This window comes from Thamnophis sirtalis, unplaced genomic scaffold (genome assembly GCF_051295495.1).
Source record: "Thamnophis sirtalis isolate CommonGarterSnake01/CBP01778 unplaced genomic scaffold, rThaSir2_p1.2 scaffold_10, whole genome shotgun sequence".
In the NCBI taxonomy this organism is placed as follows: Eukaryota; Metazoa; Chordata; class Lepidosauria; order Squamata; family Natricidae; genus Thamnophis; species Thamnophis sirtalis.
The window spans coordinates 64,105,375-64,127,039 of record NW_028261390.1 but is presented as its reverse complement, the minus strand read 5'-3'; the positions used below and the strand labels follow the sequence as shown (position 1 = coordinate 64,127,039).

The 21,665-nt window shown below is 39.7% G+C and overlaps 1 protein-coding gene across 3 annotated transcripts in view; it reads right to left on the bottom strand.

Annotated features, from left to right (window-relative positions):
* Positions 1 to 15,723, bottom strand: part of FRYL (FRY like transcription coactivator) — a 156,118-nt gene extending 140,395 nt beyond the window's left edge. The window contains exon 1 of one of the 3 annotated variants that reach the window (XM_087724769.1): positions 15,513 to 15,723. The gene's annotated coding sequence lies outside the window, so the exon portion shown is untranslated. Of the gene's footprint in view, positions 1 to 13,845; positions 14,277 to 14,390; positions 14,410 to 15,512 lie in introns of those variants that run through there. The other 2 variants (XM_087724772.1, XM_087724770.1) reach the window with 2 other exon arrangements.
* Positions 15,724 to 21,665: the final 5,942 nt, after the last annotated feature.

Sequence of the window (21,665 nt, the reverse complement as noted above, 5' to 3'; positions counted from 1 at the left end):
CTTAGCCTCACTTTAGTTCAATGCCTGGAGGAAAGCCAGTTTTTAAACCTGCTACATGAAGTGGGGTGAGGGTTTTCCACAGGGCAGAAAGGCCCCAGGTCCTGCAACATTTAACAGAAAGGGGCCTGAAGCGTGTCTGTCCTATCCAACGTAGTAGGGAGGAACTGAACCCTCAGGGAGAGATGGTTGCCTGGACAACCCGGCCTCATGCGTGTAGGGATTTAAAAGTGATAACCTGCATTTTGAATTGTACTTGGAAAGAAATGGGAAGCCAGGGTAGTTTGCACAGCAATCGTGTAATATGGACAGCACTTTTTTTCACTCAATACTAATGCATTAATTGTAATACAAAGATCCAACCCTGGACTTCCTGTTTTTGTTTTTAAAGAACTAAAGGGAAAGGAATGTAATCAGATAACAGGGTTCAATGAAGAAAATGACTTCATCTCTCAAATGATGTAACTGCCAAACAAATATTCAATTGTTGAGAAACATTGAAGGACAGAAAAATAGCCATGTTTCCCAGTCAAAGTGTTTTAATAGCAGATGAAAGGGAGCAAGTTCAAATAAGAAAAAGTGAATAACTCTACTACCTTGACAAAGCTGCATCAATTTCTCATTTCTTTTAAGGCACAGATAGCTTGGCACTGAGAATATAACAAAAACAAGTATTCTTGTATCTTACATATTCCTACATCCTATGGGCTGCATTCATTAGGAAAATTCTAAATAAGTATTTACAATTACTAAAATTTGTCACTCATTAACTTTCTAAAGCCTCATACTTGCTGATGACAGTAACTACTGCTGGAAATAAACTGTACCTGGAGAGAGGCCAGTTCTCATGTTACGATCCTGTCCTATTGCAGCTCCATTCTGGCAAGAAATAGAGCAGCAATTAAAGCTACGATCCTTCACACATTTGTGCTTCATTGAAACTAGACACATTCTTTAATAGACTAGCATCCGTTTACATCATAGTTTTGCTCTTGACTGAAAGCATTTCCAATCTATTGTTGGGATTAGAGATACATACAAGGTATATTAGATTTTTAAAAGCAAAATAAGTTTAGATGAATTGACCCTGTAAGTGCCGGGATGGCGAACCTGTGGCATCCGGAACCATTTGTCAGGACACGCAAGACGTTGTCCTGTCAGCTGGCCAGTGCTCATGCGTGCGCTGGCCAGCTGAGTTCAGCTTTTTAAAAGGCATTTTTCGCTCTCCCCATGCTCCAGAGGCCTTATAGGAGCCTGGGGAGGGCGAAAAGAGCCCCCACCACTCCGAGGCCCTCGCAAAAAAAAAAAAAACCCGGCCCTATGGGCAAACCAGAAGTTCGGGAGTGGACTTCCAGTTTGCTCTTAGGGTCAGTTTAAGCCCTCCAGAGGCTTCAAGGAACTTTAAGAGGCTTCTCTGAAGCCTCCAGAGGACTAAAAAGGACCCTATGAGCAAACCAGAAGTCACTTCCGGTTTGCTCATAGGGTCGGTTTAAGCCCTCCGGAGGCTTTAGGGACCTAGGGCTTAAACCGACCCTATAAGCAAACTGGAAGTGACTGAGGGGGAGGAGTCCAAGTTGTATTATGAGTGCAGCACGCCTGTGCACGACCCCCCTGCGCTCCCTCCCCTTATGGCACGTGAGCCAAAAAAGGTTCGCCATCGCTGCTATAGTGCAAGTATAAAAAATTGGGGAGGCACATTCTAGGTTCTACATTTTTATTATGGTTTTGGGCTTTAGAGACTGTGAGGGCCATAGTTAGTGACATCATGAAAAAAAAAATTCAGGATCCTTTCCCCCTTTCTGATGGCATGTTTATAGAAAATAGATTCATTAAACAATACCGAGACTTCTACATCTGTTTAACAAGAGCAAGCAACTGAATTTCACCACCATAATCTGGGGCTATTCTGAAAGTTGCAAAATAGGGTCTGGGACTGCATGCAGATTTAGGTTCACAATCCTGCTATCACATTAAAAAAATCTGTATTTAACATATGTAACACTAGTACCATATTCAATTTCACTTAGATTCTTAATACTCTTTTAGACAGGCAATTCCAAATCTCTCTTAAAAGATATTCTCCCTACCCATTTCTGCTAGTTTGCATTATAAAAGGGATTATAGCCACAGAAAACTTATAATGCTTAAGAGTTTGCTTTTCTCATATTAAACATTACGTTTCAGAAATAATTTACTTTGATATTCCTTACTAGGAGTTTGCTAGTTTTTAAAAAATCTTACCGCTTCCTCTCTCTTCAGAACAGTAAACAATTAACCAGCAAACTATGTTAACAACCTTTTACAAAGCTCAACATGTAGGACAAGTTCATCTACAGTATTAATTCATCTCTGTTCCATGGAACTTTCAAAAAGAACTCCTCATACGAACTTCATTTTCTTGCTTAAGACTGCAACAAATCAGGGTGAACAGAAATAATTTTCATCTATTACCAATGCGCCTCGAAGCAACAGCAACTGGATTCAAGACAAACAGGATTAGAGAGAGATAGGTATTTAAGATTTCTGGGTAATGTTTCTAAGATAAAAGCTTGCCTTTTACAGACATTTGTTTTTAAGTTCTTTCATTTCTCCAAAGTAAACAGTGTTGGGATCAAGACCTCATAAGGAGACTTCCAATTTTTTCTTTCCCATCCATCCTTCCTATTAAGGATAGTTTTCTACCCTGTTATGCATTCTAATGTTTTTGCCAGGAAACACAGAAGCTGAATGTTCTCTCTTTTCAAAAGCAAAGAAAGAATTACAAAAAGCAAAACACTCTGTAATCAATTCAAAGAAGCAGACTCGGAATGCAAAACTTTTCATTTTTCTTCAGGTTCAACTACAATCCAATGTAGTCTTAAATGATTTCCTCAATAATGTGTATATTTAAGTCTGCAGCTAATACTATAAGCAGTATCACAAATTAAAACTTGGCTTGCCTTGTTCTTCAGGTGAATAATTCTAGTTAGATTTTGAGCAAACAACAACAACTCTGGATGTTTTTCACGGTGGAAGCAAAACCTAATTCCCAACAAAGAAGACTATTATCTATCTCCAAAAAAGAACTGAAAGAAATCTATCCTTAAAATTGCTGGCCATAACATATACTAAAGCTGTCCATGCTTCTGGTTCAGTTTCAGAAAATGTTCTTTGGAATATAACACCTATTTGTAATTCTTTAAAGCAGTCATATCTTTTTCAGGAATTGCATGACAGATGGAGAAAAGGTATATTTTCATGGGTATTAAAAAGATACCCTGAATTCTTCCTAAAGTTGGCCTTAAACATCAGTCTTTACAAAGGCTACTTTCCTGAATCTCAAAAAATAACCCTCTACCCCTGTAAGTGTTGCCTCTGTTTTCCTGGACAGCATATATTTGAAAAATGCTTTCCCAATATTAATTTAAAACTCAGAAGCTTTTTCTGAAGGCAAACTTTTAACAGACTAATGCAGAAACCTTTAGGCAGACATTGAGATAACAACATATGATAGTCTTAAAATCCACCAACAATTCTGCAAGTGGTGGCTCTATCCTCCATAGTGATGATGCTAGGGGACGTGAAATGAGGCCTATAGAATCTGTAATTAAGAAGATGGTACCTTTTGTCCTCATCAAGGTTTTGAATTTTTGGATTCCAGGTTTACAGCCATGGTCAGCAATTCTTTATTCTATATACTTCTTGAGGATGGTTGAGAATAGTCCCCAAAACAGACCAAAAACATCAGATCTCTTACTGAATTCCTACCTTCTTATCAAGATTATAATATACTAATATGGAATATTTTAATACGTTTACATCATATCAATTAAAAAGAAATTAAAAGTAATAATTGGAACAAATTAACTATTAAATCCCGATAGAAGAAATTTTTACTATCTTCCAAAACTCAGGAAAACGATGTGTCAAATGTGACTCCCTAGGAAGTACATGCCACAGCCTGAGAGCCAAATGATAGAAGGCCTGTTCCTATGTACTCAAGAATTACACTGTAATGTTCATATGATATTGAAATTGGGGTCACTGTAAGTAGATATTCAACTGTACTTTTTCGGAAGAGTGCCCTACACCCAAGGCAATCTTGATTGCTACTATAAGTCTATTTTCTGTCAAGATCAGAAGCTTTGGTTCTCATTTGGTTTATTTCAAAAAAAAGATAATTAACATAAGCTCAGAGTAAGCCATACTCTTTATTTCAGTTGGACAGAACAGCTAAAATTAGGCTCATTTCTTTCTTTTCATGGGCACAAATTGGGAAATTACATTCTAAATTTATTATCTCCAGGGATCTTCAGGAATGCATTTGGAACATACCAAGTAATAGGGAAGCAACTTCAAAGTAAAATAACTGCTTGCTCCCTTAGAAAGTGGAATTCAGAGACATTTAAAGCAGGCAGGAAAACAAAGTTCTATACTTAACAATTCTGGGCAAGCTGAGGACCACAAAAGGGGTGAGGTCATATCATGTAATCAGGCCTAAGTGTAAGGGAGGTGTTCTGAAATTCTACAGGTGTTATTTTGATTCCCCCCCCCTTATTGTGATATTGTGTTATTAGAACATACACTTTTCATATTTTCTAGCTTTAAGGAAAAAATAGGATTTTTTTAAAACACACATCAACTGTTTGCTGTCAATTTTAAGGTTGTATTAAGGTGGTTATATGGAGCACATATATGCATAACCAAACCACTCTTCAAATGTACGATCAATTAATGCAGGATTTTATAGAATGTTCCAGAGAAAGACTTGGAATACTAAGTTACTGGTCCTTTACAATCCATTCTATAAAATGGAAGTTTAGTATAATCTCATAAGACTAATGGAAGGAATTCCTCAATTTTGGAAGGGTTGGCCCAGGGATTTTTCCCTTTCCAAAGGAATAGTTTTGTCTCCAGTAGAATGTCTGCAAGAATTACATATGTGGGGTTGATAGGTAGGATATTCTTGCTCTCTGATCTTCTACAAAAATTTGCAGTAATAAAGTATGTACTCATAGTAGACATACTACAGTAGTAGACATAACTGAAGATAGGAAAATACTTAAGGAAAACTAACAGAATTTCTGGGCCAACCGAGATGAAACTATAATTGAATTATGACCTCAGAAGTCAGGTTTATGTAAGAATGCAATAAAACTGACAAATGAAGTTTTCATAGTAATCTGGGCAAAGATTAAATTGAATTTATTTAGAGAAGTGTAAAAAAAGTATTAATTAAAACCTATTTTTTATTATCTTAAAGGTAGTTTTAATTTAATTAATCAGAATAGTCAATCAATGAGAAAGATACACTGTATCACAGTTCAAATTCCATGGCATACATGTTTATTTGAACTGTGTCTCTACACATACACACACACACATAGTATTTATAATACTTGTTTTAATTAATTAAACTGCAAAGAACCTCCTTCTCTATTCCTCTTTTCTATTAGGAGATAAAATCACATTCATATTTAAAGCATAGTAATTTCACTCTGGAGGCCCCTCAAGCATTTTGACTGTTTATAACAATTCAGGTTCTAACATGCAACAACAGGATTTACATCTTATTTAGTTTTAAGGAAACAAAACCAGAATACTGTTATTATAAAAAAAGCTAAGATATAAACAAAACTATACTCAAAACACTTTTACAAGCATTATGATATAAGAAATAACTGGTTTCCTTTTGGCAGTAAACAATGGGAAACCGTTAAACATGGGAAACTGACTCCCTCTTAATCATCCTCCACATTTTATGCACAATTGATTTTACTTCCTGATTGGGAATATTCAGAAACAAGATAAAAATCTGTTTCAGAACATAGAATGGGCAAAAACCGAGGGAGCCCAAAGATTTATTGTATGTGATCCTGTAGTATTAACAGCTTTAAACTATTACTGTTGAATAAAAAAGTTCCAGAAAACATCCAAAATAAAGCATGAGAATATCTTCAGTTACAGGTGGTACCGAACAGAAAATCAGATTTGACCAATATTCTTCAGATTAACTTTGATATAAAGTCACAGACTTTATACCAGTTCCATCCACCAAACCATTCTAGAAATATAGGATCTAACAGTATCACCAACCTCATTACTGGAAATAAATCTCATTCTTGGACTTACGGGAAGAAATGGTGAGGACTGGGACAGAATAACGTGGACTGGCTCTGCGATTCCTCTCCAAACAAGGAAAGGATCACCCACAAATGTTCCAGAGTTGCTCCCTAAGAGGAGAAACAAAAACAACAGTCTCCAGGGAGTTTAGATTTCTGGGAGATAAGGGAACAACATTTTAGCCCAGACAGAGCTTTCAAAGACCACTGGGTTCACACACTTTCTTTTCTAATCAACTTTGGAAATGACTTATTAATGCTTTTCAGCTATTTTAGGAAGCCTGGCTACATAGGTTTTACAATAGAGATAAGCCTATTTTAATCTACAGCAAAAGACTTTCTAAACGTAAATTTTAGGACTTAGGGTTTTTTTTAATAAACAGGATTAGAATGTTTATTTTAGAAAGTTATACAGGAAGGAAGGGTCCAGATGGATTTGAAGTAAGATTTTGAAATTATAAGAATCCTTTTCATGGGAAAATGATTTTATTTTGAATTCTTAAAAGAAATACAATAAGATGGGACTTTGAAGGTTGGGCTGTGGGGAAATTTAGAAGGAACTAAGATTGCAATTAAAGGAAAAGAATGCTTGGATAATGGAGCAAAACACTTTAACCCTGGATGGTATTTTAAAAGTGTCTGCCCTTGTAAGATAGACTGTTTAAATGTTAAAACGTTAACGTTTAAAAGTTAAACGATATTATGGAAGAGGAGCAAGTTGTACTGGACAAGACTGAGACTGCTCTGAAAGTAGATTTAAAAATGACAGGTTACAAGAATAATATGAAAATGCTACACTGCAAATGAAACTGATAGATGTCTTAATAATTAAAAGGGAAATGCAAATAACAAAGAGTGATTTGAATAACTTTCTTATATTGGATTTACAAAACAGACTTGTTAAATCTTTAAAGAATTCTGTGAAAAGGTATGAAGAAAAACTCCCTGGAACATTATTTGATGAGACTTTAAGGAATTGTTTATAAAAAGATGAAATATAGTAAGAAGTGATCATTTGTTACATTGTAAGACAAGGCAATTTATTACTAAAACTCTTGGTGTTTGTTTATACCTTAAACTGGGCAAACTGGTATATCATAGGGCAACAAAGTAGCTCAAATGGGCTGACTTACAGAATGTGTCCAAAAGGAGCCATGATTCCCATGGTATTGAAATTTCGCAAAGTTGTAGCTACTTCATTACTACCCATGCTCGCATGATTGTTATTGTCAATGGTCCCTTATCAGAAAAATCAATGGGGAAGCCGGACGTCACTTTGCTCCCACTGTTCCTTACCTATCTGTGATAAGGAATTATCTCTAAAATAAATGACCCAATGGTCATTTATTGTCTAGCAAGTTACACAATACTATGTGTTGTGATGAACAGGAAGCCATTTCTTCTTCTTTTTAACTATATTCTTAATATATTCTATATTCTTAGTATTTTAGTTTGTATTAGTTTTATAGCTTTTAATTATAATGTCTAATAAAGTACTATTAAAGAAAGAAATGAATCTCATCCTTCGGTGTGTTCATCTATGTTACACTTTACCAGCAAACCAATCTCTATGCAAAATAATAAATGATTGCAAACTCAATGGGAAAACATTTCAATTTCCAAAGATTTTTACCAAAACTTATTAGGAATTGTACTAGAATTCAGTACTGTAAGAAATGTATTACAATTTCTCATGAATTAAACATAGATCAAATTTAATGCACTCAACGAAAGAATGCCAGTATCATAACTAAGGAGCCGAGGTGGCGCAGTGGTTAGGGTGCAGTACTGCAGGCCACTTCAGCTGACTGTTATCTGCAGTTCAGCGGCTCAAATCTCAGGTTGACTCAGCCTTCCATCCTTCCGAGGTGGGTGAAATGAGGACCCAGACTGTGGAGGCAATTTGCTGACTCAATTTGCTAAAAATCTGTATACTGCTTAGAGAGGGCTGAAAGCTCTATGAAGTGGTATATAAGTCAAACAAACAAACAAACAAACAAACAAACAAATAAATAAATAAACAAACTATTGCTCTAATTATAGTAAATTTCATTAATTTTTTGCCAGAAACCAACCAAAAAGGTGATGGCTGTAAAGGTTGCCAAGTGATCAAAATGTGCTCAGCACCATGGGCATACTGCTGCTAATGGAGCTGCAGAACAACATCATATGCAGTTTTTTGGAGGGGTCTGTTGTACCTTTGAATGGTCACTAAATGGCCAGTTGCTGAGTGAGGAGTACTTGTATGTTCCATAAATGAATTCCTTGTTTTATATAATTCTGTTATCCCCCTTCCCCAATAAGCTTCTAAATTATCTTATCCTGCCACAAAGGCAGATGTGACAGCTACAGTATTGCATTATACGTAGTACAATCTGTTTGACAGGCTTCCAATTGATATTCCCATCTATGTAATTCCAGAAAAACTAGCATTAAGATGTTTAATGGGATTTAAGTATTCTTAAAGTGTTGGTTCTTTGAACGTTTAAGTTTTCTCTGATACAAGTTGTATACATTCTTACAAGAATCTGTGCGTGTTTGAAAACAACAAAGAGTGTTGTAAGATGGTCTAGATTATTTATTAACTTTATTAATGTTTTTTTATGGATCATGGACATAGCCACTTCTGGAGGTGGGTAATAGAATAATGGATTCACTGAACAACCACTGCTTTCGTTTTAACAATCACATTTGCTTTTAAAAAAGATATAAAATTGGAATTTGGTGGAAATTCCCAGCTCTATTTCAGTTGTAAGTTGAGGACTACCTACATATGGCTACCCATCTATACAGTGATCCTAAGCAGCTCACAACCTCCAGACCATACAGCCGCCTAGCTCAACCTCACCCCCCAACTCTTATTCAACCACAGTATTAATTCTCTCTGTCTAGATTAGAGACAACTTCGGGCTTTTTACTCAGGACCTCTGTTTCAATTTGGCAAGACAATTTCCGATTGCCATGACAGGAACAGAAAGTAATACTACTTTTCCTTGGGACTGTATGGCAAAATTGTTCAGAGTTTACATATAGATACTTACAAATTGATGGAGAACTAATATAACCAATTCAGGACTGCATACCATATGCCAAATATCAGGAAATGAAGTTTGTAGTGAGAAAATCTTCATGCCATTTCTTCCCTTATTTGAAGGGAAGACGGCCATATACACAACCTTGAGCTGCTTTGAGAAAAGATGGGATATAAATACAATAAATAATCTAGTAAGTATCTGATTAGGCACATTCATTCTCCAAAATACAGAAAGCAGCTTACCAGATACAAGATAGGATGTGATGAATACCAAGTGTTTATTCTCAATGTTTTTCAAGAAACAGCTATATTATTAAAGTTATCAATTATACCTAAGTGAAGTTGTTGTACCTTCTTTCCATTGTAGTCTCTACATATGCCTCCATATTTGCCACAGTGCTGGGGTATCCAGTAAAGGGGGGGGATTTTACTGGGCTTCAGCAAAATGCTGTAAGCAGTAATTAGTATTTAACTCATTGCGTTAATTCAATGATGCCATTAGTTTTTGTTTTTTTTAAAGTTATTACTTCTTAAATTTTATTTGTAGGCTATTGACAAAATACGAATTTCTTATAGTATTTTGATCCATTTCTTATAAATTGAAAAGTTCTGCTCTAAAAGTGGGAGACAATATGACCTCCCCTCAATACAAAATTTAAACTACAGTACTAACCATTTTCTTTAGACTTAGAAGAAAAATCCAAAGTAACTATGGTAGGTTACTTACTTAAAGTAACCATATCCTTGTACTACAATTGTACCTGATTTGGACAATATTAGTGGGATAAAGATTATGATTAAGTGATGCCTATACAGTCAGACATTTTTAAGCACAATTCATGCAATTTTCTATAAATCAGATTAATGGCATTAGCAATAGCATGTAGACTTATGTGCTGCTCCATAGTGCTTTACAGCACTCTTTGGGCAGTTTACTAATGTCAGCAGATTGCCCCCAAGAATCTGGGTTCTCATTTTACTGATCTTGGAAGGATGGAAGGCTGAGTTAACCTTGAGCCTCTCAGGATCAAACCCTTGGCTACAGGCAGAGTTAGTTTGGCCTGCAATATTGCATTCTAAGTACTGTGCCACCATGGCTCCTAATCATATAATTAAATGAAAAATCTGAAAATAAACAGCTCCACAAACTACAAGCAAACCATGTAAGAATTTCTGTATACAAACCAAGTTCATTTTCATAAATATGATGTAAGCGAACTCAAAGTATTTTCCAGTGAAAGCGATGTTCAAAGGAGATACCCATTTCCAATGGAAAATGATAAACAAATTAGGTATTTTGCTTATATTTGCCTAGGAACTATAGTTCTGGGGGAACCATTGAATTAACATAGTCAAGGTCTATTTTGCATTGCAAATTATTATTGAACAGCATTTCTTGAAATAGAGCATTCTTCCATGCACACTAATGCCTTATCAAATGCCTTATTTCTCCAAATTTACTCAATATCATAGAGTAAGTCAATATTATGATGGAATTAGCTTGGCATTTCTTAATTTTGTGACTATGGCATGAATATATGAAGTATTATATAATCAAATGATCTCACACTGTTGCCTTCAATCACTTTTAAACAGAGAAAAAGGAACCCTGCTATAAAGTAGACAGTGATTCGTACCCTGACCACAGTCCAGGCCTTCCGTACAGCCCTCAAGATCTGGCTAGCCCGTCAGGCCTGGGGATAAACTCTTCCGCCCCTCCCGAATGCTGAGAGAATGTTGTGTTTTTAGTATTTTTCAGTTATTGCACATTTCTTTTTATGTTTTGTCTTCACTCCCCTTCCTGTTATTGTAAGCCGCCCTGAGTCCCCTCAGGGAAAAGGGCGGCCTATAAATGCTATTAAAATCCATTAAAAATCCATTAAAATCCAATCATCTGTAATGATTTTATAAATAATTGCACCAACATGAATACAGGAAAATATGTAAGCAAAGGTCAATGGTAATATCTAGAGCAGACTCGAAATCTAGAACTGTTAAAGGATATGAGACATAAATATTAGGAAAGTAAATATCAGGAAAATAGGAAACAGGTAGTTCTTCATTTATATTCATTCATTTTGTGATTGTTTGAAGTTACAATGGCAATGAAGAAAGTGACGTATGACTGGTTTTCACACTCAACTGTTGTAGCATCCCATGATCAAAATTCAGGTGCTTGGAACCGGCTCATATTTATGATGGCTATGGAGTTGGGTCCTGGGGTGATTTGATGTTCCAATAAGAAATATAAAATAGAGTTAATTTGAAAATAAATATCAAATTATAGGTATGGCAACATGCTTGAAAGTAGTATATATCACTTTATGATGGCATACTAAATTAATAAGTTATTGTGACAATAGCTGAAAGACTATTTAAATGTAATAAATAGGTAGCACTCAAGGATGATGGTGATTAGAACTTGATTTTTTTGTTGCTAAGTAACACAGCCGTAAAACGTGACATCATGTGACCACATTGTTTAGCAACATCACTCCCATTTGTCATCCTTAAGCAAAGTTGTTAAGTGTGATGACAGCTTTCCCATTGACTTTGTTAGAAACCAACAGTGAGGGTCAAAAATGGCAATCACATGACTGTGGGACACTGCATTGTAATTGTGAGCCAGTCACTGAGCACCTAGATCATAAGTACATGATTGCAAGGCCGCTGCAATTGTTGTAACTATAAGACTGTCTGAAGTACCACTCATTCAGAGCCATTGCTGTTTAAATGTCATTGAACAAGTGGTTGTTAAGTGAGGAAGAGCTGTACAAACAATATAAAGAGGTTTATTCGCCCTAGTTCCATTTTCCTTTTTAAAACTATAGTGTTCACATCGTTTTTTGTCAACTGAAAAATAACTCCTCATATATTGGTAAGTATCACCCTAAAAACTAGAATCTGTTACTATAAATGTAATGTCTGTATCATTTCATAGCTATAAAAACACTGTATCAATTAATGTTAACAACACCCAACCAACGCATCTCTGGATTTGATCCTTGCTATTGTTTTTAGTACTTCTGTTACTTTCTGAGATTCTGGAAGGCTATTATATAGCTTACTGTAGTTACAACTGCAGTAAGAGCCCTGTAATATAGTAACATAATGTGGAAACAAAAATTTGCTCAGTCCAAATACATTCTTGTCTATAACACCACCTATTATTGTGTGTGTGTGCGTGTTTATACACCAATCCACTTTAAAACAATTATCTAATGTACAGTCTCTGATATTTGAAGTTCAGCAAATATATAGATCTCCAGATCTTACTGTACTAAAATTCCAATCTTTCTTCCCATAAGAAATAAAAGTAAAACATCAGGGCATCATTAAACTGAAGACAAGGTGGGATGGGGGGGGACAGAAGACATTATATTTCTTCTCATAAGAAATACACCATACAAGAGCTGTCAGAGAAAATATGCCAGCAACTCCTATCCTAAGCAAATCTATGAAGAAACATAAAGCACCAACAATTTCAAACATTTTCTTCTCTAGGTGAAAGAAGCAAAGACTTCAAGAAAATAAACCCCACCTCTTATTATAATTTGTTCATATATTACCACCCATACATCATTTCAATATCAAAACAAGAACTGTAATGCCAGTAATAGACATCTTAAAGTTTCTAACTGTGAATAAGTTCTACAGAGAGAACAGCATTTCCACTAAATGGTAGCATCACAGATGAGAAACAAAACAATCTGAAACCAAGCTTTGAGTCCATATTTGGAAATCTTCAAGTCTCTCCTACAGGTGAGTTGCAGACAGCTGCCAGTTTATTAGAACATATATTTCCTATAAAATCTGCTCTGAGTGTCTATTTATGCAACAACCGCAATAGATGTCTATTTACTGAGGAAGGAATAAACTCTCAGTTTAGGGGAAGGAATAGAGGAGTGTTTGCTAAAACATTTCATTTCCACTTGTCACAATTAGCATCTTCTGTATCCTTGTACCACACACCCAGACCCAAAACAAATCGCATGCAAACCCTAAAGATTGCCGGGTCTTTCTTTAGAATGAGTCATGCTTTGTCCCTGCAGCTTTTAAAAAAATTTTTTAAAAAAGAATCAATAGACACATAGACATTAACATCTATAGACAATGCAAAAGAGACAATCAACCAGCCCAAAAGAGAACGAAGAACACCCCAGCACCTCTCCACCAGTCATCAGCACCCAGATCAGCATAGATTAACTCCAAGGTTAACTTCAGACCAACAATCAAGTAATACCCCAGTCAAGAAACTGCCAAAGATCCCATCAGTAAACAGCCCAAGTAAAGAATCCCTAAAACCGCCCCCACCCAGGCATGACACTAAAATATAAACTGATAGCAAACAGCTCTCCTTACTAGCCCTGATGACTGCTACCTAGTTAGGGTAATAAAATGCAAGAGGACATCGGGTCAACTCTTGAGTTACAAACATTCTCCTTTATTGAAACCTCCAAGACCATCCCCACTAATACTGACAGGGGAAGCCACCAGAATATGAATTGACAGAAAACCCCATTCCTTACTATAACTCAGGACTGTTGCCTAGTTAGGGTAGTGAAATGTCTGCAAAAAGACAAGCAAGCTCAGAGCGCACCAAGGACCCTTCACTATAAACATTCTCCTTTATTGGAATCTTTACTGGCAGGGGAAGCCACCAGGCTATGAACTACAGCAAATCCCATTCCTTACTAGCCCTGATGATCTTACCTAGTTCAGGGTAAATGAAACCTCTGCAAGAACCAGAAGTTGTGGGTGCTTCATCACTGGAGGCTTTTAAGAAGAGACTAGGCAGCCATTTGTCCAGAATGGTATAATGTCTCCTGCTTGAGCAGGGGGTTGGACTAGAAGACCTCCAAGGTCCCTTCCAACTCTGTTATTCTGTTACCTGTTAAGACAAGCAAGCTGGGAGAGAGAGAGAGCACCAAGGACCTCCCCAACAGGAAAAAAAAGACTCTTCGCCAGTCAGGCCTGTGGAAGAAGAGCCGGCCGACCTTAAGAAAGACCCATTGTCTCCGCCGTTCCCGTTCGCCCTCCACAGAGAGAGCCCTTGTTCTCCCCGCCACACGTGTCGCGCAGTACCCACGCTCCCAAACGCCAGGCGGGCCAACCTGCCCTTCTCGGGCGCTCCTTTCCACCCACCCACCGCAGTCTCACGGGCAAAGCGGGCGGGTGGGGCGGGGGGGGGGAGATTGCTGCCGCCGTTCCGCTCCGGAAAGAAGAAGAAGAAGAAGAAGAAGAAGAAGAAAAGCCACCGTTTGGGGAGTGGCCGGCAATCGAGGCGATTCGCGACCGCAGCCGGAACGACGGGGCTAGCGAGGAAAGGTCACGCCCACATCCTCACACGCGTGTCTCCGGGCGGGCGCGCGGGGGGGTGGTGGTTGGGTCGAGCGGAGGGTGTTTGGGAAGAAACCCAGGCCGGGAAAAGAGAGAGAGGGAGAGGGAGGGAGGGAGAGAGAGGGGGGGGAGAGAGAGGGAGGGAGGGAGAGAGAGAGGGAAAGAAGAAGAGAGAGGGAGGGAGAGAGAGAGGGAGGGAGAGAGGGAGAGAGGGAAAGAGGGAGGGAGGGGGAGAGAGAGGGAAAGAGAGGGATGGAGGGAGAGAGAGAGGGAGAGGGGAAGAAGGAGAGAGAGAGAGGGAGAGGGAAAGAGGGAGAGAGAGGGAGGGAGAGGGAAAGAGGGAGGGAGAGGGAGGGAGAGAGAGAGGGGGAGGGAGAGAGAGAGAGAGAGAGAGAGAGAGAGAGAGAGAGAGTCGTTTCGCGGATCCAAACCACCACCCACCACCCCGTCCTTCAGCCCCCTCCGGGAGGAGAAAGTTCGCGGGGCGGCGTCTGCCTCCCGGTACGAAGAAGCCGCGGAAAGGGATCGGCCCGGGGGCGGCGGCGTCCTCCTCCTCTCGCACGCTCGCGCCGGCCCGCCACGGGAGGACCTGCGCGCGCCCTGCAGAGCGAAGTCGCCGCGAGGCGGGATGGGGGGGGGGGGAAGAGAGGAGGAGGAGGAGGCGGGGGGGGTCAGCTGGCCTGACTGAAGGGGAGAGCCTCTCCCTGCCCTCCCCCTCCTCCCGTTTCTAGGGGCAACGGAGGGGCGGGCCAAAAATAACGGCCTCAAGGCAACCTTTCGTTTCCCCCCCCTCCCAAAAAAAACCAACCCCTCCTCACAGTCCCTCTCGGCCGGCCCTGTGAACAAAAGGAGAAGGAGGCAGACTGCAGCTGAGGGAGACGATATTTGCCCGGCTCCTACGGGGTGATTCTCTCTCTCTTTCTTTCTCTTTCTCCTCAGCAGGTGTGGGCCGACTTCCCCCATCGCGGCGCCGTTTCCCCTCAAAACAACCACGGCCGCCCCCCCTTCGGAAGGTGCTCTCCGCTGAGGTGGCGCCTTACCTGGCGGCGGTCCTCCTCCGAGCTGAAGAAGGCGCTTTCTTCTTCTCCTCCTCCTCCTCCAGCAGGGGTGGTTGGATGCTTCGGGGATTTAGCCCAGGGACTCCCCCTCCATGCCGGCGACCAGCAAGGCCGCCACCCCCCCCACCCCCCTCGCGCCGCCTGTTGCTGCGGTGGGTCCTTTGCAGGTCCGAGAGCGACGGGAAGGTTCGCGGGGGCTTCTTTTTTTTTTTAATCCTCCTCGCTCCTTTCCCTTCTCTTTCTCTCGGCAGCCCAGCACCGTTTCCCCGCCCCGGCGCCCTCCCCGATTGGCGGGGGCTTCTCTCAAACAGGAATAAACATCGCGCTCGCTCATTCGCCCGGAGACGCGCTACTCCCCCGTCGCCGCGTTCCGATTGGCTGATGGTGGGGACCGAGCGGGTCTCGACCGCCCAGCGCCGCACGCAAAAGGCGGGGTCGCCCGGACGCCCAATCGTATCGGAAGGGATTGGCAATGCTCGCCGCCATTGGTGCTTTCGGCGCTTTTCGTTTCCCTGCCATTGGTCAATAGGGAAGCCACTCCTAAGCTTCACCAGCCTGTCCACGGGCTCGTGAAATGCGTGAAGCTCCTGTTGTAAAGGGAGTCTTTTTTTCAACCTTGGCGAGTTTTAAGGCGGGCGGACTTGAAAGTTCCAGAATTCCCTGGTGAGCAGGCCGGCTAGAGGATTCTGGGAGTTGTAGTCCAACACGTCATAAATTTGCCAAGACTGAGAAACTGATGTAAAAAAAATAGAGGTGTCTTAACTGATTGGCAGCTAAACAATAATTCTTGCTGATAGGCAAAGAGTAAATTGCCTTGGTTTTCATTTTTTTTACAGATATTTATCTCCTCTTTGGCCGAATTCTGCAGGGCAGTTGCAGTATTACACTTTTGCAGCAAAAACCACTACAATATACAGACTTTCTTACCTACCTACCTACCTATTTATCCAACAGAGCAATTTTATGCAAAACTCTGAAAGAAATCAAATGCAAGAAAAGAAATATAAACAAGTTTCGTTAAACTCTTCATATTTTCTTGCAAATAATCATGACTTCTATTAAGTTTACGCACAGAACCTGATTTGTTCTGTTCAATTACACCTTGCCCGGCTTCCCCCTCCCTCGGGATCTGCTTGTTCTTTCTTCAGATACCTGTTTTGCTCATTAATTCATCCTTGACTAAGCCACTTCAGCATACTTTTGTATTCAGTCCATATTTAATGAGCATCTCCTAGCACACAAATTCTTAACCAAATTTCCGTTGTATTGAACTTTTAAATAGCTTTCTTGATGAGTCATATCCTACTTTGATAGTTGTTTTTGTTTTGCGTTGCATCAAAGAATTTGAGTATTGGACCGTCTGTCTGTCTGTCTGTCTGTCTGTCCGTCCGTCCGTCCGTCCATCCATCTATAAATGGGTGTTTGTGTGTGTGTATGTTCCAGCATAACTCTGGAACACCTCGAGCAATTTCAACCAAACATTTACACAGATGATTTACCCTCTGGAAAAAAAAATACTGTGGGGTTAAGACACCCCTAACACCCCTCGGGGAGAGTGTTTTGTTAAGATACAACCTGTTGTACCTTAAAATGGATTCTACTGTACAGCGCAGTGGAGTTGTCGTGGTAACGGCGTCACATACTCGCAAGGGGGCATCCTCTAGTAAAGGGGAAAATTCAACTTTACAAATTACGTTTAGTCCGGACATTTTCCCCCTATAAGTAAATACCCGGACAACATCGAGTTATCAGTTAGTAACCAAAATAAAAATGGAACTGTGTATATTTTATGAATTGTGTCTACTGTCACAATTAGAATAAGTAGTATTCCATGCTGAGTTTCTAGTTCTACTTTCTAATGGAAGGTTCACACGTCACGCTAAGTAAACGAAAACCAAAGGAAGTAATTAATGTGAAAGGGGAACCAAGGTGCCCTAGCTTGTAAATCATGATTTATGTATTAGGGTTTTGAGCTGGCCAGCCAACTGTGGCATCTTTATTAAATAATTGTTCATCAGCAGCGTAATGTCATGTGCAAACTAAGTTGGACTTTGTACATAAGTTTTATAGCTGCCTCCCAAAATGATAATAACCTTTAAATATATACAAGAGCCAGAGAGGAGTAAAGAGCTAGGCAATCAAGGCAGTGAGACAAACAGGGCAGATTAGACTGCCCCTAATAATTTATTTCACTGAGCACCCAAGGAAATTACTATCAATTTATTGGATACATTAGGGCAAATAAAATAAATGCCACATGATTCTAGGACGTGGGTCAGCAACCTTAAACACTCAAAGAGCCATTTGGATCCGTTTTCCCACAGAGAATAAAAGACCAGGAGCCACAAAACCTACCGGGGATTGAAAAGCTCGATAAATTGCATGCCGGCGGATGTCACACATTGGCGGTTGTGACACATATTTTGAGCAACAGGGAGCTGCAGCAGAAGGTTAAAAGAGCCACATGCGGCTCCAGAGCCGCAGGTTGTCAACTCCTAGGACATAGGAAAGTCTTGTCGCAATGAACTTTGTCAGTTCATTCGTGAGTATGGACAATTTGCCCACTTGCACTTAAGCATTGTCTCAACATGATCTGGCAACATTTTTTTTCTCCTTGTCCCCATAATGTTGCCTTTATCTCATCCTTAGTCTATAAATGAGACTGGTATAAATTAGCTATACTGGTATGGAAGTACTCATCCCTGGATAGCTGCAAGACTGTTAGCCTCTGCCTTGCATTATCTTTAGGGAGAGAACAGGTGAACAGAAACAATTGGTGGAAGAACTGGGATCAACAATGGGTATAGCTATTTATCTGTCACTATAATTTTCTGTCAATGAATGAAATGGTTGGTGACTGTTTCATTAGCAGTGCAGAAATTCCTGTCATGGTAACTCCCATGTTTCACTTATAAGTTATAGAAGCAGAATAAATAAATAAATTGAAGAATTGCAATAAAAATAAATAATCAAAATAAGAATCTTAAAATATGGAAACAGTTTTTGGAAAATAAAAGTGAAAATAGAAGAAACCAACAAATACTATTCTTTTAAAGAAAGTATTTTCTCTATGCAGACATACACAGATAGTAATAATGCTACAGCTCACAAAAGTTTATGCCTTTTAATAAAATGTGTTAGTGGCAAAAGGTTGCTACCACATTCCTTCTGATTTTTTTTTACCTTTTTGATGTGAGATAAGCCTTCTAAAATAGCTCTTGGGAGAACTTGCCAACAATTTTATATTGCTTCCCTCGTCTTACTATGCTCTCATACCTAAAGCAGGTGGTTTGCCTTATTTATTCATTAGATTATTTATATAGCTACCTTAGCTATAGCTCTATAGCAATTCAGATTTAAACAGCAAATTTGGTTGGGTAAAGGGTAAAGGGTTGGACTAGATTACCTACAAGGTCCCTTCCAACTCTGTTAATTTTTATCCAAATAGTCAAAGTGCATTTACCTATTACATAATAAAACATATTGCTCTAGAGGCCACTTCAAAACCTAAAAGAAATCAAAAACAGTCCATAGAGTCATAAAACCTTCCAACCCAATGCCCTGGGGGTGGGGGGGACCAGTTCTTCAGGGTATTTTGAAAATAGTATGGCTTAAAATGCCTTACTGTATGCAACTGCAAGGGAACAAATGTACCAAAGCAAATGAAATAAACAAATCGGGTGATTTGGTAAATTAAAGTTTAGGGAAAATTGCTGGTAGTAATAAACTTCAACTGAAGTAGCAAAAAACTTAAACTGAAAAATCTCGGGGTACAAATTTCATAATTAGCGTGGTGAATCCACTGTTGGAAAAGGAAATTCCTTACTCATATCAGCTACATCTGCCTGCAGCTGTGTTTTTTCATACTATTTATAGGTATTCTGGAAAGTACGTCACTAACTGGTTCCTTATTAGATTACTATTCATATTTGGAATTTCATGTAATTCCAGTGGTTTAAATGGCTTGAATTATGCTTCTTTTGCAATAGTTCATAAATAGTGAGCAGCTTTACTCATCACCTAAATATATCTGGGTGTACCTTTCAAAGTGTATCCTTTTGATTTAATTGAAAAGTGAGGTGACTATATTACATTTATGTTTACACTATAATAATAGCATTGTGTAGGTTTGACACAGCTAGAAGAATCTCTATTGGACCAACATAAAGAGGGATATTATACTCTCGGGAATTAACAAGAAGCTTTGATGGATTCTGGCTGTATAATTTAGTTCTTATTCTTCAGATAATTTAAAAAAATACATTGGAGCAAAGAACTGTCAATCACTTCTTTCTTTGCAAATTGGCTAATTATACACTATGCGTGATTTTTCCCAAGATCTGGATGCCAATGCTTGAAAATAACTTTTCTGCAATAAACCCTGATTAGTAGAAAAGGTTATTCTGTTCCCTGTTTGTTTATTTAAAACATTTATATTTTATATCCAACTCTGGGAAGCTCCCAAAAATCTATTACAATAGTATTAATAATAAAGCAACATAATGCATAAATATATTAAAATAATCAACATTAAAAAGTATCTGGCATCAAAGTTCATAATACCACTCTAATGGCAGAAAGTGAAGAGGGATTAAAGAGCCTCTTGATATGGGGGAAGGAGCATGCAAAACTTGGCTTGAAACTCAACATTAAGAAAACTAAGATCATGGCATCCGGCCCTCTCAATTCCTGGCAAATAGTTGGGGAAGAAATGGTGGTAGTGACAGGTTTGATTTTCCTGGGCTCCAAGATCACTGCAGATGGAGACTGCAGCCAAGAAATTAAAAGACCCTTACTCCTGGGGAGGAAAGCTATGGCAAATCTAGACAGCATACGAAAAAGCAGAGACATCATCCTGCCAACAAAAGTGCATATAGTCAAGGCTATGGTTTTCCCAGTTGCAATGGATGGCTGTGAAGGTTGGACCATAAGAAAGGCTGAGCTCCAAAGAATGGAGGCCTTTGAGCTCTGGTGCTGGAGGAGACTCCTGCGAGTCCCTTGGACTGCAAGGCAATCAAACAGGTCAGTTCTAGAGGAGATCAACCCTGACTGCTCTTTAGAAGGCCAGATCCTGAAGTATGAAACTCAAGTACTTTGGCCACCTAAGGAGAAGGAAGGACTCCCTGGAGAAGAGCCTCATGCTGGGAACAATGGAGGCCAAAAGAAGAAGGGGACGACAGAGGATGTGGTGGCTGGATGGAGTCACCGGTGTGAGCTTAAATAGACTCCAGAGGATGGTAGAGGACAGGAAGGCTTGGAGGAAAGTTGTCCATGCGGTCGTGATGGATCGGACACCACTTCGCAATTAAGAACAACAATCAAGGTTAAACTTCCAACTGATAGTTCCTCAAGAAAATCTTCTCCCCCACCTCACCCTGTCCCAGCGCTTGCGGGAAACAGCCAGGTTTTCAGTGCTTCTCAGAAGGCTAGACAAGTAGAGGCCTGCCAAATTTCAGGCGGAAGAGTTCCACTGAGCTTCGGTTACCACGGAAAAGGCACATTTCCTAGCTCCCACAAGGTGGCATTGTTTAAGGGAAGGGACTTGGAATGTGCTCCCCTTTTTTGATCTGGTAGGACAGGTACAGTAGATGTCTTTCGAGATAGGCAGTTCTGCAGGTAGCCTGTGCCATGCAGGGCTTTAAAGATGATAATCAGCACCTTGAATTGCACCTGGAAGAAACTGGGAACCAGTACAACACACAAGAGAGGCATTGCATAGGTAAACTCATCACTATGGATGATTTGAGCCGAGGTGGCGCAGTGGTTAAATGCAGCACTGCAGGCTACTTCAGCTGACTGCAGTTCTGCAGTTTGGCTGTTCAAATCTCACCGGCTCAGGGTTGACTCAGCCTTCCATCCTTCCGAGGTGGGTAAAATGAGGACCCGGATTGTTGTTGGGGGCAATATGCTGACTATGTAAACCGCTTAGAGAGGGCTGAAAGCCCTATGAAGCGGTATATAAGTCTAACTGCTATTGCTATTACTACTATGCATGCTGCTGCATTCTGAACCAGTTGTAACTTGCAGGTGGTATTCAAAGGTATTCAAGCAAATGGAGGGGAATCCAACTCTCCATCTCCAAAACCTCAAAGCTGGTTCAGCACTTCCAGACTTATTTTTAGCATATATTAACCA